This window comes from Malus domestica, chromosome 05, assembly GCF_042453785.1.
Source record: "Malus domestica chromosome 05, GDT2T_hap1".
In the NCBI taxonomy this organism is placed as follows: Eukaryota; Viridiplantae; Streptophyta; class Magnoliopsida; order Rosales; family Rosaceae; genus Malus; species Malus domestica.
Window position 1 is genome coordinate 29,857,775 of NC_091665.1, and position 19,929 is coordinate 29,877,703.

Consider the following 19,929-nt stretch of genomic DNA (forward strand, 5'->3'; position numbering starts at 1 on the left):
ATACTAGATTGAGAAATCTGGCAAAGTCATGGAATTGCTTAAGCTTAGTTATAGGGCATTTCGTAATTAGACATTATGTTGAATACAAGTTGTTTTCATAAGGTAGATAGACTTCTAATGCGAATCTTCTATGCAACAGTGGTTTTACATGGACATTTTACGTGATGTATAAAATTGCAACTAAAAATGTAATATTTGAAGAAACTAAGCAATAAAAAGGCAGACTTATTCCTCCTCCAGCCTCCTGTTTTCTGCGCATTCTACCTTTCGCATTTCGCTTATTTTTCATTGGTCATATCAAACGTACTGTAATGTATTGGGATCAAAAGAGAAATCGGACTAGGATGTATCTGGCATACATCGTATTTGTATTAGTAGTTAGTTTATGTTAGTCATTAGTTATGTTCATTCCCCCTATTTGCTATATGGTTTTTCCACTTTTGTGATCTGTCATGCGTGCTAATATTCAGGGCCTTTGTTGTTTTGTTTGGATGTGCAGTGAGATTACTCCTGAAGGAAGACGTATAACCAAGCTTGATCAGATTTTACTTAACGGAAACAATATTGCCATTGTAAGTTAAACATGGGTGGTCTTTATTTGCCTGGATGAAATAATTGAATTTCCGGTGAATATGCAAGTGATTGTTAGGTTTTCATTGTCAAGTATAGTACTACACTTTTTGTAGCCTTTTTCTTTTCTCGCCTTATATTTGACAACCTACTCTTGCAACTATTTCTGCAAGCTCATGGTTTCTACTTGGCCTTTTCAATAGAAGCTAGAGCCAGCATAAAACATAGATGAAAGATGTTCAAACTATTGTTATAAATTGTCTAATGGTTTGTGCACAATGCAGCTGGTCCCTGGCGGCTCACCTGAAGCGGAATGAGAGGGAACTCCACACTCCGTTGTTGAATGTTTGCATTACCTATGGTTCTGGGGAGATCGTTGATCTTTTTCATCGAGAACTGGGCTCCCTTAGATGCCCTTTATTTTCTCCACCCAGCACTCGTTCTTCGTAGGTGACATGGTTGTAGGATGTGTTAAGAATATGGTGGATTATGTTTCTTCTAATTTGGAGTGGTGTTGATTTTTCGAATACATTGACGCAAGCCGGGTTTTATTATTTATTTCTCACATATGTAATGGGACTCCAGTAACATTTTGCAATTGATGCAACAATTCCATTGCATTGTTTCCTCAAATGCCTTTTTCCTCTGATACATGTATACAGTTAGAAAGATAAATTTCAACGATCATTTCGGCCCTAGAAGAAAACAGGTCAGTGTGATACTACACTGCATACACTCCAATTCTTTTTGTGCCTAAAAAGCCTCTAGTACAGCTGCTAGTGCAAAAGTTTCATGATCCGAACAAGTGAAACCGTGACCATGACCACTTTCACCACCACACTCATCCCACCTTTTCAGCCTCCTGTTTCTCTGCCTTTGTTTCCCAATAACGCACTTTTTGCATTGGCTTCGAGGTAGCAGAAACTCTGCCGATTTTTAGATAGCCAAAATTGGTGCTTATGCAGTGTATCTTTGGGTACCTATCATGAGATTTATCGGCACTATCTAGTGAAACTCAAGGGTTTTGCCGAGCCTACTCATATGGTATCTAAACTAAGTAATTCTACGACACCCGTGTCATTTTGGGTTTCCCCAGTTCACCTAGGACTATAGTTCTTGAATTTCTATGCGAATCAAGATTGAGAAAAGGAAATTTTCCAATTATTGACTCAAACCCATTGTCGAACCCCACTTAGCGGAATAGGGAGGTACTTATGACAGAACAGGCCAATCTGGTCTTTCACAGTGATAGATGGAATTGCTATTAAACGACTTATTAGTAGTCCCCACCCCCTTCCCTTTTTTTTTTCCAATTCTCTTTTGCTATCAATCCAAAAACTACATTTGTTCACTTTTGCATACAAGAGACGTCTGTTTAGGTAGTGCTTTAACTTCACGTTGTCAATTTGTTTATTATCCACTAAAATAAGTCGAACAGAATTAAAACCAAACCAAAAAAACTGAACAGAAAATAGATTTATACCATAGGATAAATTATTGGGTCCTCTTTGTAATTGCAAGTTTATACCATAGGACAAAGTATTGGGTCCTCTTTCTAATTACAAGTTTTTTTTTTTGTCAACGCAGCATTTCATTACAAAATCAAGCAATACAAAGCCCAAACAAACAACTAACTAGAAAGAGGCTCCACAGTAATTACAAGTAGAAGTTGAGCCAAGTCCACTAACACTGAAAGCAGCCCCAAAACAGTAACCTATAGCCACATAATTCAACTAAGCAGAGAAATTATGTGGCTATAGGTTACTGAAAGCAGCCCCAAAACAGTAACCTATAGCCACATAATCTACTAATTAGGTTGCATTGGATTACATTTATTTAGTTTTTTATTTTATATTTTTGTTTGATGGGTTGCATTGGATGGCATTGGAGGCGAGACTGGAGAGGGTAACATTAACCATCCCGGGTTTTGGGTCTTGGGTCATGGGGTCGGAGTGGGTACGAGCGATCAGGTCGTATCCGATTCAAATTTACATTGCGACTTAGTACTATGGGCTAATGATATTTCCCTTCACTTGTAAATGAGAGGTCTTAATGTTCGATTCACATCAAAGGCGAATTCAAATCATATTATTACTAGTCCATTGTGAGGCTCTAAGCCCATCCCTCCACCTTAGTGTAGATAATCACTTGTTCAAAAAAAAAATATTCAAATTCAGATTTTTTTTTATAATATTTTTACTATTAAGGAGAGAGGAGAATTCAAAACTGTTATAATAATTTACAAGAGGGAGTGAGAGTTTCGAACCCAAAACGCACGAGTAAACACCTAATACTATATCTATTAGAATATTAAATCATATCTGGATTCAAATTTATATTTGATCACCAAAAATAGGATTGGATTAAGCTAATAAAATTCACTACTAATCCGAACCACCAAACGAGACCTTAGATTAACACGAATGGCCAAAGAAGAACCCATTACCAAAAGGGAGAGAGAATAAGGAGCAGAAGAAGCCCAAAAGGTATAGTATTGTGAGGAGCCACAAAAATCCACTGGCTAAAGCGTTTGGAAAGCTCAGTGCTAAACTAAAAAGCGTACTTTTTTATGTTGGAGTTGGAGACTCGGGAGTGGTAAGTTAGGAACCATCACCTCCTTTCTATGGTAGCAACTTTAACATTTTGAATTTAATTATTTTATACTATCTATCTTCAACTTCTTTTAATAAAGTGAGGAAAGGAATAGATTCCACATTCTAGGTTAAATCTTATTCTAAAACGAAACGGAAAACATAAAATATAGGTAAATAAGAAGCGTAGCCCATAATATACCATACTTATTCCTTCCTGCCCATAATCAACTATTCCCTCTTTCTCGATATATCGAGAAAGAGGGACTACTGATGTCGAGACAAAAAAGTTAGGTTGGGGGGTGTTGGGTACTACCCTCAATAACAATAGTTTTACCCTCCCCAATGATACGATTTACTCAACAATATACAACTCTTGTGATATTTCGATTTACCTCCACAGGATTTTCTACGGTGTCCAAAGTATGGGATGTGTTTTAACGGTTGGATTTTTGTTTAAAAATATAAAAATTAGAATATAACGGTTAAAACATCCAGAGTATCCTAAAATTTTTGAATGGCGAGTTAAAAAGAAATCCAATTTAGAATCCGGATACATAGGAGATTTCAGATACATCTTGTATTATCTATTTGCTCTCCACAAGTTTACAATCAACTTCCAACATATATCAAAGCAGTGGCAACTGAACTAGCAGAACAAAAATCTAGCCCGAAGATACAGAACACGCGACCAGTTGTTAAATTACGAAATACATATACCAAAATATACAGTTGCATGTTTATAAGTGTACGTACTATCTAGTGAAACTCAACTTCTCTTACATTAAATACTGTCGTCTGCATGCGAAACTAAACGTGGTTGCTGATGATCATAATCTTCTTGGCACTGGATGCTTCGGCCTTGTCGCTGTTGTCGGTTAAGACTCCGGCAAAAGGGTCAGGGGTGGTACTACTAGTAGTGGTGCCTGAAAATAGAGACCGGAAGCATTGGAGAATATCTTCAAGAATCAAGCATTTAACTGACCTTCTCTTCTGGCAATATGGCTTCCCTTCTCCTGCATTCACCTCTCCCAGACTCTGTGTAAAGCGGGAGCCTTGTGCACTGGGTACGACCTTTTTTTTCCATCTCTCTCTCTCCCTCTCTCTATCTGAGTGTGTGTTTTAATTATGTTTCTGAGTAGCATTCCGGATGCGTTTAAATAGAAAAAAAAAATATAGTTGTTGTTCGTGGCAGGAATTCCCGTCGGGGATGTTTCCTGGCCGACGAGCACACAGCTCCCCTGGAGGTTCGGCGCCGGTTGAGGGCTGCTGTCGGACTCCTGCTTTCCTGTCGGGCTTTGTCGGGCAAGTCTTGTCGGGCAAGACTCTTCGGGCAAGACTCTTCGGGCAAGGCTGAAAGAGAAGGACATCGTTAACTTTGAGAGGTGCCTTTGTGGGGCCTTAGGTGTAGGCCTTGAGGCTCACAATCAAGGTTAACATTTTAGTGCTCAGGCGTGCCACTGCCATCTTCAGCATGGCAGATGTCGAATGGATGTCAAGTTTTAGTTGTGAATATGCATATGCCCGAGAAACCGTGTTAGATATAACAGGTGCCTTTGTGGGGCCTTAGGTGTAGGTCTTGAGGCTTCCTGTCAAACTAAACCAGTACTTGAGCATATTATATTTGGTCTTTATGGTTGTCGGAGTCTTATAACTATTATATTTCTGATTATCCGAGTCTGAGAGGTAGAGCGAACCCAAATAGGTGCCTTTGTGGGGCCTTAGGTGTAGGCCTTGAGGCTTCCCATTAGAGTCCGTTCTTATACTCAAACCATCTAGACCGCAGAATAGAATGAATCCAAATAAGTGCCTTTGTGGGGCCTTAGGTGTAGGCCTTGAGGCTTCCTATCAGAATCCATTCCATACTTAAGCGTTCTATGATAATCATGATATAATAGAAATAAAACCAAGAGGTAGGTCGATTACTTGCGCCCCAAGTAACTTCGGACTTCTCGTTTATCACGGATTGTCGTGGATGGGTTAAGTCCACATAAAGTTCTTTTTTATGCCTTGAGGCCAAGGACTTTTAAACTAATCAGATTTACATGCCTGAGGGCTTAGGACTTGGATCTGATTTAAACACTGAAGATATATTCAAATCGGATCCAAGTACTGAGAAAGCTTTGTCATCGTGATTTTGCTAGAAACAACTTGCATATAACTGGAAATATACAACATATTGCTAGACTTTAAAGAAAGAGAAGACAAAGACAGAGCAAAGCAGGTCGGGCAAGATTAAACCTTATCAATTAAGGCTGATCGTCTTGCAGGTCCCTATCTTTGTAGTTCTGTCAAAGGTCTGAAAGCTTAGAAGGGGAGAGGGGAAAGGAGAATACAAAAGGTCAATCGATACTACAACAAGTTCGGACAAGGTAGCAGAGCTATTACAGAGGTTGGGAGAAAAGATTATCCCGCGGGGGATGAAGGCTTGGGCTGATTACAGCTTCGTTTTGAAAGGCAAATCTGGCTTTTTGAGCAGAGTTTGTGCTTTTGTTTGTTTGATTGAGTGTCCCTATTCCTGTCTTCTCTTCCTCATTTTATAGACGACTCGGTTTGGCTCTTGTAGCGACAGCTTTGCTCGAATGCGGTCTGAGGGTGATGACTCATCAGCTTTATTACATGTAATGCCACCATAAAGTACTTTATGGGCTGTGCAGTCTGATCAGTCTACACCACTTGGTCCTTGGGTAGGTAGGCAAGTGACCCTTATGAATTGTATCAAGTCAGAAAAGGCCATTTCCTGCTTTCCCAAGTTTCGGCCGGGCCTTGATCTTCTATTCCTCCAAGCCTCCTTTTGGGCCGACTCCATCCTTGGGCCAAAAAATCAAGTTTTAATCCAAACAGTTGTTGTGGGAAGGAATATCATAAAGAAATTGAAAAGGAAAATTCAAACTGACTAACTAGTTTGGGACTTGCTTGTCTGATTGCATGTCTAGGTTATGGATATATGGTGCGTTAGTTTTATACCTACAAGAACCTGCCGACATTTCCTTATCTGTTGTAAAATCGATGGCGTGTACAGTGGAATAAATAAACAAGACACAAAATTTACGAGGTTCCTCTACAGTCAGTGTGACTGGAGTACGTCCTCGGGGCAGCAGTGGTGCTTTCATTATAATCTAAAATAATAAGAATACAAAGATAACTCTCTTTATTATCTCCTCTCCTTTTCCTCTCTTTTCTCTCTTCCTTTCTTTCTTCCTATCTCTCCCGTGAGTCTCTCACTTTCATCTTCTCTTCTTCCTTTTTATCACCCTTTTGAACACTTGTAATGCTCTATTTATAGAGCAAACAAAACACTATTAAACTTGTGAAATGTTTACTATGTGCATGTGGGCATACAAACGCACTATTTACAACACTCCCCTTGGATGCCCACATAAGTCTTTAATTAACTTGTTAAAATCTTGATCTGTTTTTGGATGCTCCCCCTGACAAGTATTTCCCCCTGATTTCAACTTCTTTAGGCTAATCATTGATCATTATGCTTCAGTCCCTTAGCGAGTAGAGTTGCCGAAAGAGGTGTTTTACATGTTGTTAACATCATGGATAAGATTCGTGTTGATAGATTGTTCGATCTGCAGCTCGAGACAATAATTCTTTCAACACTTTATAATCTTTCTAGACTCTTCAGGAGTCTCAATTTAATATCATCAACTCTTCAGAAGTTCTAATTTAATGTCATTGACTCTTGCAAGAGATTTTAGTATGTTGCAACAATATCATAATGATAGTACTCACTAAGGAAATTTATACCATCCATTGGTATTGAGTACATATTTTATGCTTTATCCTTTAGGGGCCTACTTCAAGCAATTTGAATCATTCAGGGATTTTTTACACTTCATGACACATTTTCCTTTGAAATTTATACAGAGCAATTTGCTCCCATATATACTTGAGGGATTTACTTATGGAGATATGATGTGGGCGATTCACAACTCTTCGTATATAATTCTCCATTCATATGAACTCGTTTACAAGAGTATAATTTCAGGTTTCAATTAGTAACATTGTGTCATATCATGTGAGTGTATTACACTATATTTACAAATGCCCATATGTAACCTCCTTGGTTCAACATTTTTTGGCTATTTGTATTGTATTCAAATATATAGGTCCATTTTTCCACGTTTTTACAAAATTGTAATGGAATTGTCTTTCTCCATTTTTGGCCAATAATTTTCCTTTTGTCGACGAACAAAAGAACGTGACTCAATATTAACACAGCTCATTGATGAATTTAGTAGCTACTTGTAAAAACCAAAATTACCATTGGTTATCATCAATCCGTGATCCCATATTCTCATGTGCATGCGCATGCATAAAAGCTTTTCATTTCTTTGGATATCCATTGCCTCTTAAAGGGCATGACACTATCTCTTCCAGAATAGTCATAATTTAGAGAATATGGATCATAACCTCATCTTGAGTGTTATAGAGCTTGGATTTTAATCTCCATTTCCGGGGAGTTGAGTCATTGGAACCTATACGTCTATCATGCTACATGCATGAGACATCAACATTCCCATGTCCGCAGATTGTCCTTTCTGGGACATATATCCATGCGGCGACTGTCATGCTTTTGACATGCAATAGTTATGCCTCGGAAATGCAATAGTTCAGTAATGCAATATTCTTCTTATTTTGAAGGACTGAACCTTTTGAGTCTGAGGGTCTGCCACGCTTCAGGCGTGCAACAGATAAATCATTTGTTGCCATATTATTTTGTCCAATAGGGACATCAATTCTTGTAGGCGCATTTGTAGCAAGTATATATGATTTCATCACTTTCGTTGCATCATTCATCTATTTCATTTTCTTATTGATTGTTTCGTGAATCAAAATAAGACAAATTCTCTTCGTTCTTCTGGAACAGTATTTTCTCATCATTCTTCTGGAACGATATTTTCTCCCCCTAATGGCGGAAAAATTGTCTTATCAAAATGATAGTCCGCAAACCACGCGGTAAACATATCCAAGTCAAGGATTCCAAATATTGAATGATAGATGGTGTTCAACATCAATACCTAATCCGTGATGATGCCTCATTTCAGTACGTTGTGGCAGTGCAATAGACACATAAATAACATAACCAAAAACTAGTAAAAGTATAATGCTTGGCTGGTTCCCAAACATGAGTTGTACTGAGAAGTATTGATGGTTGGTAACATGTCTCAACCGAATTAATAATGCATCATGTAAAGTTTACATGTCCCTATGTAGAAAACTGGCAATTTTGTTTTCACGAGTAGAGTGCGGGAAATCAATTTCATCCACTTAATAAAGGTTTCTGCTAAACCATTTTGAGTATGGACATAAGGAACTTTTGGTCCTTATTTAATAGTCTGTAAACTGAGACTCTTATGACTTTTATTACAATTAAGTTAAGACACTGCGACACTTCAAACTTATGGTACTCATTTAGGAATTTCATGTCCTAATCTTCAAGATCAAGGGACTTCATGTCTGATCCTTTTGCATGATGGACTTTAAGTCCAATCATTTTTATATGATGAGGATCAAGAAACTTCAGGTCCTATATATACTCATTGTAACAAAAGATAAGTGCAATAAATAAATTAAAGCAATAGGCGGTAATTCCAGCCATAATGAATAAATTGCATTTAAGTAAATAAAGTTTGTGACAAGGGCTTTAAGTCAGCACCATCAAAACTTAAAGCAATAGACGGTAAAACCGTCTATGGTAAATAAATTGCATTAAAGTAAATAAAGCTTGTGACAAGGGCTTTGATTCAGCACCATATAAATATCAAAGCTTTAAAGCAAAGGGTAATAATTCTACCAACTGTAAATAAATTGCTTTAAATAAATAGAACTTGTGACATGAGTTTTAAACCAACACAATGCACATAAATATCAAAGCTTTAAAGTAAAGGGTAATAATTCTACCCACTGTAAATAAATTGCTTTAAATAATTAGAACTTGTGACATGGGCTTTAAACCAATACCATGCACATAAATATGCTAAAACAGAAAATGCAATAATTAAGTCCTCATCTTTTGCTTTTTTTTTTTCTTGGTTTGCCACTTCTTTTGTTTGATTCCTTTTATTTTTATTTTTATTTCACAGTTCTGAAGTCATTTTGGTTACTCAGGAAATAATAGTAACAATAGGTTCCAATTGGTGTTCCTCCTCCGGCGAGTTTCGAAAAAGTCGAAACAGTTCTCATAAGTTTTGGAGTCAAGAGTGTCTGCAACTTATGAGAAGATCAAACCGTTAGATTTAGTTCACATTTTAGTATGATATGGATAAGAGGATACCGAACAACTTGCGTGAAGAAACAATTTCAATCTGAGCTACCGAAATGGAGTTTTGGTACTCATAAGGTGGCTGTCCAGTTTTCTGCGGAAATTGGAAACTTGTTTGATATTTTAGACATCTTCGACGATCGCACCTTTAAAGTTTTCTGATATTTTGATATGTTGTAGATATTGAGAGGACGAACAACTTTTAAGAAGAAAGTATTTCAATCCGAGGTCCGCAAGTTGGAGTTCCGAGGCTGTTTACATGGCTGTCAAATTCTCTACGAATTTTGAGTCTGTACTCTTTTGCTTCTGCAAATGATGATATACAGTCATACAACAATATATATAATTGCTTCAAGAAAATCAATTGTACTGAGATTTGAAGATGAAATGAAAAGATTTTCTTATCTGTGAGATTCCAGCTGAAGGAAGTGAACATGATTTGTAGCGTTGTGCTTTCCACTGGCACAAGAGTTTCTCGTGCTGATAACGTGTTGTAAAATCGACGGCGTGTGCAGTGGAATAAATAAACAAGACAAAAAATTTACGAGATTACTCTACAGTCAGTGTGACTGGAGTACGTCCTCCGGGCGGCAGTGGTGCTTTCATTATAATCTGAAATAATAAGAGTACAAAGATAACTCTCTCTATTATCTCCTCTCCTCTTCCTTTCTTTTCTCTCTTCCTTTCTTCCTTCCTATCTCTCCTGTGAGTCTCTCACTTTCATCTTCTCTTCTTCCTTTTTATCACCCTTTTGAACACTTGTAATGCTCGATTTATAGAGCAAACAAAACACTATTAAACTTGTAAAAGATTTACTATGTGCATGTGGGCATACATGCCCACTATTTACAATACTATCAATATTATTGGCTAATTTTATGGGGTCAAGTAAATCATACATATCGACTAAATTAGCGTCTTAGTGATGCTTCCATCATTAAGAGATTTTTTATAGGGGCAAGTAAATCATACAATATTGACTTAGCGTCTTAGTGATGCCTTCATTAATTAAGAGCTTTTTTTTCGGTTTTTCCCTATCAATATTTGCTTATTTATGAAGTACTTTGAGTTAACGGAAGACTTGACGTAAAATCAAACGCAATGACGCTCTAAGATTTATATAGCCGAGTCCACCTAGTGGGATAAGACTTTCTTGTTGCTTTTTTGTATCCGGAAGACTGCTGCATAATGTTATAATTTCACTCAAACTATATTATGTCTGTTTTTTATTTGAGACATATCAACCCTAGTAGTATGTAGAAGAATTAGATATGTAGGTTTTGTAACTTCCCATGCTCCTTCCACTTTTATAATATGCATATATATATTGGCGAAGCCAAGAATTTTCGGGAGGAGGGGCGAAAAAAAAGTGTTAAAGGTTAGAAAAAAAATCCTTTTAGATAGTAAATAATATTAAAGTCGTTCATAATTTATCAATACAAACAAGTTACAATTGTTACCAGCTTGATTTCACATCCTGAAAACATGGTATAGTACCTATGGAAAAAATCCGAGTTCATCATAAGTGTAAGGTCATGAAGATCAAACATGGTATAGTACCCATGTAAACAATCACAATGATTAGTCCTTAATTATATATTTTAAGGCATGACACCGCAACCATCTTGTATTGCATTGTTAGCTTCTACTGAATTTCTTCAACAGAACAATTCCTCTTAGAATTTCTCTTTAACTTGACAATCTAACCTAATATAGAAAATATATTCTGAAAGATTTTAATCATAGCACAAAGACTTATATTTATAAAATTTTACCACTTAGCACAGACAAATAAAAAATGATTTTACCAATTAGCACAAAAATATATTCCAAAGAAAATAAAAAATGCAATATAAAAATTTATATTTCTCCTAGTTTAAATTAAAATATCTTATAAAATTCTATTTGACTTTGCAATAATTTTTTTATATTTATTTTCTTATAGTTTTCTTTTTAGATGAGACTAGAAGAAAAAATTGATCATATCATGCACAATACAAATAGTGTTAAGCTTTACGTTTATGCAAAACCAATACAATTTGGGAAATGTTATTGGCACTCTAAAAATCTCATTCTACATTCCTCACAAGTGTATTTTTCTTTCCTAATATAGAAAGTTTGGAGTGTAAAATGAGATTTTTGAAGGCTAATAATAATTCCCTATAATTTTTCCGCGTGGAAATTTCATTAGATGGTCCCTACAAGGCTACAATCCAATCTGATTGGCACCACTCTCACTAGCCGCACCATTTGTTTATTTTTTGTTGGGTTATTATACAAAAGGGTCCCTAAGATTTCCATGATCAATAGAAATGGTCCCTGAGATTTAAAATCAATAGAAATTGTCCATGAGATTGTTCACCATCCATGATTTTGGTCATTCCGTTAAAAACTTTTTGGGCAATTTTTAAAGCTTTGTAACTCAATCGTTTCTTAACTAAATTCGACCCATGATATATCAAAACGAAGATAGGAAAGTGTAGAATAAGATTATACCTATTTGGAAGCCAATGGATGCCAGAGATGGCCGGAAAATAGCCTGAAAGGTGACTGGTTCACTGGAAAATTGGAAAACTCGCAGGAAACTGGGTAAAGTTTAAACGTTCATAACTTTTTCAATACTCAACCAAATCGAGTGATTCGAAAACAAAAATCATACTTCTCGACTAGATGAAGAGAATGATATCTTTCTTGACTACTAACTTGCTGTGGTTTGTCCGGAAAACAGCTCGAAAATGGCTAACTTGAAAATGGTTAGCCACTTTCGAGCCGTTGTCCGACCAAACCACGGCAAGTTAGTCCTTGAAAAGGGTACCATTATCTTTTTCTCGTCAAGAAGTATGATTTTCGTTTTTGAATCACTCGATTTGATTGAGTATTGAAGAAGTTATGAACGTTTAAAATTTACCCAGTTTCCGGCGAGTTTTCCAGTTTTCCCGCGGACCAGTCACCTTTCAGGCTATTTTCCGGCCATCTCTGGCAACCATTGGGCTTCCAAATAGGTATAATCTTATTCTACACTTTCCTATCTTCATTTTGATATATTATGGGTCAAATTTGGTTTCGAAACGATTGAGTTACAAAGCTTTGAAAATTGCCCAAAGAGTTTTTAACGGAAGGACCAAGATCATGGATGGTGGACAATCTCAGGGACCATTTCTATTAATTTTAAATCTTAGGGACCATTTCTATTGACCATGCAAATCTCAGGCACCGTTTTGTATAATAACCCTTTTTTGTTTAATCCCAAGTCCAAACGGTGTCGTTTGGCCTGCGTATTTGAAAAAAATAATTATAACATGCAACAGCACACAAGCAGCAATGCAGTGCCGCAACACAACCAGAACCAAACCCAACCCAGATTCTAGTAGATTCAAAAGACCAAAAGGGCGGAAACTTCACCTTCAATGGAGATTTCCGACGAGCGAAGGGGAGGTCACCCCTCCTTGCCCCTCTGTAGCTTCGCCAGTGTGTGTCAGGGCTGGTTTGGTATTGCTGTGCTTTGAAAAAAAGCTGCTGTGAGAATAAGCGGCTGTGCTGTGAGAATAAGCGGCTGTGAAATAAATCAGCAGAGTGTTTGGTAAACTTTTTTGTAAAAGTGCTTTTGGAAAAAAAAAAGCAGTCTAATAGTGGGTCTTTCTATTAAAGAAGCACTGTAGCTTCGAGTGCTTTGAAAAAAAGCCAGTTTTCCAAAGCTACAAATAGCAGCTTCAGCTTTTTCCTTTGATTTCAGCTTATTCTCACAGCAGCTTCCAAAATAAGCCCTTTTTTTTCAGTTTACCAAACACCTAAAACCCTCACAGCTTTTTTTCATGGGTGCTTTTTTTTTAAGCACCTCACTCCCAAACTAGGTCTCAGTGTGTGTGTGTGTTTTTCCTTAAGAATTCAATATGTTGGTATAGATATACTACGCAGATCTGTTGAGATGCATGACTCAACAATTCACTATAGTACGGCCCAACTAAAAAGTAATAAGTACTTGGGCATGCCGCGTGGACTTGAAAACTTCCACTTTGGCAGTAGAAATGTCGGGCTGCACCAGTGATGTGACTCGCATATTTCTAAATCCAAAAGAGTGTAAAACATGACCAATCATTGCTATGATTGGTTTGCACTTTTAAGTTTGAGAATCATATCTATGCTTGCTGTAAACTACTTTCCTTATGCTTTGGTGGTTGGGACCCCATAGATGCGATGTGATTGATTCATGTAAACCTAAGTAAATCTATGTAATTGTATGCAGAAGTTTAGAGAGAAAATAGCTCAGAGAGAAGATAGAAAGAGAAAGAATGTTCTTGATATATTTCTTAATGTACAAGTAATATAGAGGTTGAGATATTGATACATTTACTGCAAAAGTGCTAACTATCTTAACTAACAGATCTTCTAATCTAGTTACAAAGTGTCAGCATCTTATACATCAAATCTTATACTTTATCATCACCCGCAAGCCGGGCTTTATTATTTTTGTTCACATATGCAATGTAAATTGTTAACAGTTTCTGTTGCCGACCCTATTTGCAGTTTTCTGATAATTTCATGTTTTTCGGTTGTGTATGGAAATCATAAAGCCATAGCACTCCTTCCTGCAGCTTTCGCGGCCGCCGTGGCCAGGCTAGCCACCGGTCATGGCAGTCATGCCACTTTAAAAAATTAGAGAACTTAAAAACCCAAGAGTTTAAAATTGTAGCCGGTTTCTGCTTTTATGTGACCGAAGAACCATAGAAACAAGCCCAAATATTGAGTCATTGACAAAACGCGACAAACAATAATTTTGGTTCTTTTGTAAGTGAGAGAATATATATTTTTTTGGATAATAAGAGTGAAATATTTTGTGTGGTTGTAGAAAAATTTTTACATGGCAAAAACATCATGATGTACCATTTTCACCTGTCATTTTATGATTAGGTGACACCGTTGATATGTTTTGTGTTCAGAATACAAAAAAATATACATGTGCGCCACTGCAGGTATTGCCACTGAGATTGAGGAAACCGCCTCTCTGGTTCCTTTTAGCTTTACGGAGAATTTTGGAGCTGCGGAGGTGTGGCTGTGAGAGGCGCAGAGTAAACCTCCGCGCGGCGGAAGGCGACGAACGAGGAGATTGTCCATGGTAACGTTGCTATGGATTCGGCCGCAATTGCATGAGGCCTCGACTGAGAGGACAAGTTGAGTATATATAGTAGAGAGAGAAGAACAAGAGATAGGCGTTTGGCCATGGGTGCGGAGTGCGCAGTTAGAACACATGGCCTGCTTCAAGCCACTTTCACTCGAATCCGGATTTTCGCCAGATCCTCTTTGTGAGGATCCCGAGGATCCGTGAATTATGCCCGTTCATTGTACATTATACGATTAAAAATTATTTTAAATATTTTTATTTAAAATTAGAAATAAACACTACCTAATAAAAACTGACCGCACGATGTACCCGTGACCAACTCACGGGTTAGGCAAATTGGTTGGATCAATTTTTTTTTTTTCTTTTGCAAGTGATGGATTTCCGAGTTTGAGCCCTCCCTGTCTCCATTAAATAAATTTGGTGTAAATGTATTTTGTTATGTAAGTCATAATGGAGAAAACGAAATCACGTTTGAAAATTGCTAAAATTCTTGTTTTCCATACTTATTTAGACTTTAAGGGTTTACTTTTCATATACCATGTTCTCCTTGCTTGGATCATTACGAAATAATCTTGGACATATAAACACATAAGGTTCGAGATCATTTGTTTGTATGTTCCTAAAAAAACACAAATGTAGACATGCCCGCTGTATTATGGGTTTTGTATTGATGCAATGCATTAGTTTTGTGCCAAGTCTTTTGTTAGTTCCATCCAAGTACTCCATGTCTTTTCTTAGAATCTCTTTTCATGTCTTCATAGGTCTTTGTTGGATGTGTGGGCACACGAGAAATGACATGATTAAGAACGAGAATATCTTTGTATTGATAAATTTTGAATGACATTAATATTGTCTGCTATCTAAATGTATTTAGTTGTCTACATTTTTTTGGAACCTTTTACCCTTTTAAATTTTGCCCCTCCTCTCTACACGTGTGATAATTCCTGACTTCGCTACTGTATATGTGTTATAATTTGAGTAGAAGAATACCACAATATAGCAGTATTAGGGACGCACCAATTTGATTTTACAATATGCATGTCGGTTTGGTGACTTTCTAACCTTCATTTCTATTGTCAAATATATGCCTACCAATTATCTTTCCGAAAATTGGATTTTGTGGTTCTCCTAGTATTGATCCTTGAACCATCAAACAACCAATTCTCAAGTTATTACAATTGGGAAAATAGATTTATACCTTAGGGTAAATTGTTGGATCCTCTTTGTAATTTCAAGTTTATTTAGTTGTTAAAAGACGAAAGTAAGTTGTCAAAATTCATGAATATTGCTATGAATCTAATTACAAATTTCAATTAACTAAGCAGAGAAATTCACAGCATTCATTAAATTATAAAATACATATAGCAAAATACACTTGCATGTTTATAATTGTAAGTACAAGTGAAACACAACTCTTCTTACATTAACTACGTACTGTCGTCTGCATGGGAAACTAAACGTGGTTGCTGATGATCATAATCTTCTTGGCGCTGGATGCTTTGGCCTTGTCGCCGTTATTGGTCAAGACTCCGGCAGAAGGAGCAGGAGTAGTACTACTAGTAGTGGTGCCTAAAAGTAGAGACCGGAAGCATTGGAGAAAATCTTCAAGAATCAAGCTTTTAACTGACCTTCTCTTCGCTGGAACCACACCCCTGGCCCCAGGTTTTAGTTTCAGGCAATATTGCTTCCCTTCTCCTGAATTTATCTTCATTTCCATCTCTCTCTCTCTCTCTCTCTCTCTCTCTCTCTCACTGTGTGTTTTGATTATGTTTCTGAGTAGCATTCCGGATGTGTTTAAATAGAAAAAAGAATGTAGTTGTGGGAAGGAATAAAAAAAGAAACTGAAGGAAAATTCAAACTGACCAACTAGTTTTGGACTAGCTTGTCTGACTGCATGTTTGTCGACATTTACCTATCAAAGCTGAAGATAGTGCTATCCATCTATTCATTTTTAGTTTTTACATCCCTTCTTAATTTTTGGTTGTCAGATTTAATGAATTGAATAAGATCAAAGAACATAAATTAACAAATAAGGTGTGCAAGAAGTAAAAATGAGTGTGGATAACATCACCCTAACTAATATATAAGATCAAATAAATCACACATATTGACTTAGCATCTTAATGATACTTCTATCTTTAAGAGATTTTTTGGTGTATCCGGAACACCGCTATATGGTATTATAATTTCATTCGAATTATATTATATGTCTATGCTTTTTATTTGAAACATGGCGACCCTAATAGTATGCAGAAGAATTCAATACGTAAGTTTTGGGAAATTTCCATGCACCACCCACTTTTATAATAAGCAGATAATTTCTTTGTTAAGAATTCAGAATGGTGGTATGAATATAATACGCACACTTTTGTTGAGAACTTGAGATGCATAAGTTCAATATAGTAGGGCCCAATTAAGGAGTAATAAGTTGTTGGGCATGGATGTTGGGCATGGATCGACATTTCTATTTTTTTTTTGGAACATTGCTATGATTGGATTGCCTTTTAAGTTTGAGAATAATATCTATGCTTTGCTTTAAACTACTTTCCTCATGCTTTGGTGGTTGGGCCCCATAGATGCGATGTGAATGTGACTGATTCCAAAGTGGACTGATTTTGGTTCGTTCCAGTGAATACCATAGTATTGTTATGCATCGGGCACGCCAGATTCACTTGAGGGCTGGGAAACAGGCACATTGGAAGCACACTTTTGAATATGGTATTCATTGAAAGAACCAAAATCAGTGGTTTTGGTCATTTTTCAAGGATTTGGATCATTTCCTGAGTCAATGGAGAGGATCATTCTGATCAACCATTGTGGGATGTTGAATTTTTATCTAACGGCTATAAATAAGGAGATCATTTTAAAGTTATAATAATTATAGTCGTTGGACAATAGTTAGTCAGGAGGATCCTCTCCATTGGCTCAGGAGAGGATTCAAATCCCTTTTTCAAGTATATCTTCGTTACAGTTTTCCGTGATTTTGGTTCCTTTCCTCATGCTTTGGTACCCCATAGATGCGATGAAGGCTGTTAAGCAAACGGCGCAGGATGGTAATACCCTCACTAGATTCATAGGAAGATTGAGGTTGAGTGATGGGTTGAGTTTGGGTGATTTTTGGTGCCATTAATGGAGCTTGAAAAAGAAACGGATAAGAAGAAATTTAACCCAGGAAGAAGAGAGCCGAAAACAAGAAAGGTTTCTAAGAGTTCGGGACGGGAAATTTCAAGAAGTTTTGAGAATTTGAGGAATTAAAACTGTTTAAGGTACTTAACCTGGGGATTAAGAAGAGATTATATAGTGAGCAGTTGATTAAGGACAAAAATCATGGGTTAGTGCAAAAGGGCTTGGCGAACTAACGGTTGCTTTCGAAACGGTGCAAGTTCTGAGAGAAGGTGTGCGACAGTGGCTAAAGAAAAATGGCTATTCAATCATTATTAGCACCTCGGTTTGCAGGCTTAACAACGAGTAAAGAGGGCACTGTTTGGGTTAATATTTGAATTTGGGCTTAAAAGGGAAGGAGGCCCAAAAGAGCTCAATAGATGAGATTTAGCCCGAGGCCCAGAGTCAAGTCCCAATATCCATTTCAAGATAATGTGACGGTTCCCCATTTAATGCAAAGGTTAGATGCTTACAAAGGAAGTGACAACTGATGGAAATCCACCAACTCTCGGCCCAAAAGCACTTTACGAATGGCATAGCATGTAAATTACTGATGGTTCCCTACCCTCCAAATTGCTTTCGGGCAAGAGCAGAAACAACACAAGTCAAGTTAATGCATCTATAAAAGGAGGACGAGGGCCCAAAGACAAAGGGCACTCAACCAATCAAACAAAGAAACATACAACTTGTCTCTCAGCCAAGCAAATACCCAGAAAGCCGTGCTTTGTCCAGACTCTGCACCTTTTTAGCCTTAGATTTCCTTAGAAAGACATCTTTTGTCTATGTAAAAGCTCTACCTTTTCCTAAATGTTGTAGTATCGATCCTTCTTGTATAAACTCTTTTCCAGTCATCTCCTTTAGTACTCAACCCTTTTATAAACTGCAGAGAGAAGAGACCGTAAGACGTTTAACCTTGCCCAACAAGGTGAAATCTTGTCCGACCCTCTTTGTTTTGTCTTTCAATTAATAGATCTGGTGTTATAATGCATTCCCTAGTTTATATTCAAGTTGTTTCCAGCCTTTTGATGATTCAAAGCCCCATCAATTCTCAGATCTGGTTCACTTAATGGTTTTATCATCATACGAAGATTGAAATGAATTAAACTGATGACTTAATCAGATCTGGACCCTCACCCCTTGAACATACAAGATAACTGAAAGTCCTTGATCTCAAGACATAGAAAAGAACTTAATCTAGACTTAACCCATCTACAACAATTCTTTGATAAACAAAAAGTTAGAAATAACTTGGGGCGCAAGTAATCGGCTTAAAACACACTTGTTCTACATCTGCCATACAGAGATGACAGTGGCACGCCTAAGCACTTAGTTGGTTTTGATTACGAGCCTTAAGGCCCCACAAATGCACCTTTCAGAACTAACCTTGTTCTCCTATTGTTGTATTGCGACAAGCAGGAGTCCGACAGTTAACCAAAGTGCCAACTCCTCGGGGAGTTATGTGCTCGAGTCAGGAATGCCCACCAGCCAGATTTCCTGCCCAAACATACCTCATTGTATTCGTCTATGGATTACTTTGGCTTTGGTGGTTTAGGTTAGCGTCACTGTTAACGCGGGCAACGAACGAAACACAGTTGACAACAACGGCTTAAGGAATAAAATGGAATAAACAGATTACGCGGATCTGATTGTTCGGGTCGGCCTGGACAAAATAAAAGAAGAAAATGAAGTGTGGAATATTATAAGCCTTGTAGTACTTGAATATTGAGAGTCAAAGCATCTTCAGCAACAAGGTTAGTTAATATTTTGTTAAATTTGACTCAAACTGACTCAAAGGTGTTATGATTAGCTACTCTGCTAATGTACTTTAGCAAGGCTCTATAGTTTTGAACTTTTGACTAACATATCAATCATTCATAAAATATAGATAAAATAATTTTGTTAAACCTCTTCTATACTTTTCTCCGGAAAGGGATCCTCTCCGGATCTCTTCCTCCTAATCCACCAAGTTTAGGGATCCAGACTATTGAAATTTGATCCAACGGCTAAAGTTATTATAACTTTTAAAGTGGGCTCCTGTTTGTAGCCAACAACAACAACAACAACAACAAAGCCTTTTCCCACTAAGTGGGGTCGGCTATATGAATCCTAGAACGCCATTGCGCTCGGTTTTGTGTCATGTCCTCCGTTAGATCCAAGTACTCTAAGTCTTTTCTTAGAGTCTCTTCCAAAGTTTTCCTAGGTCTTCCTCTACC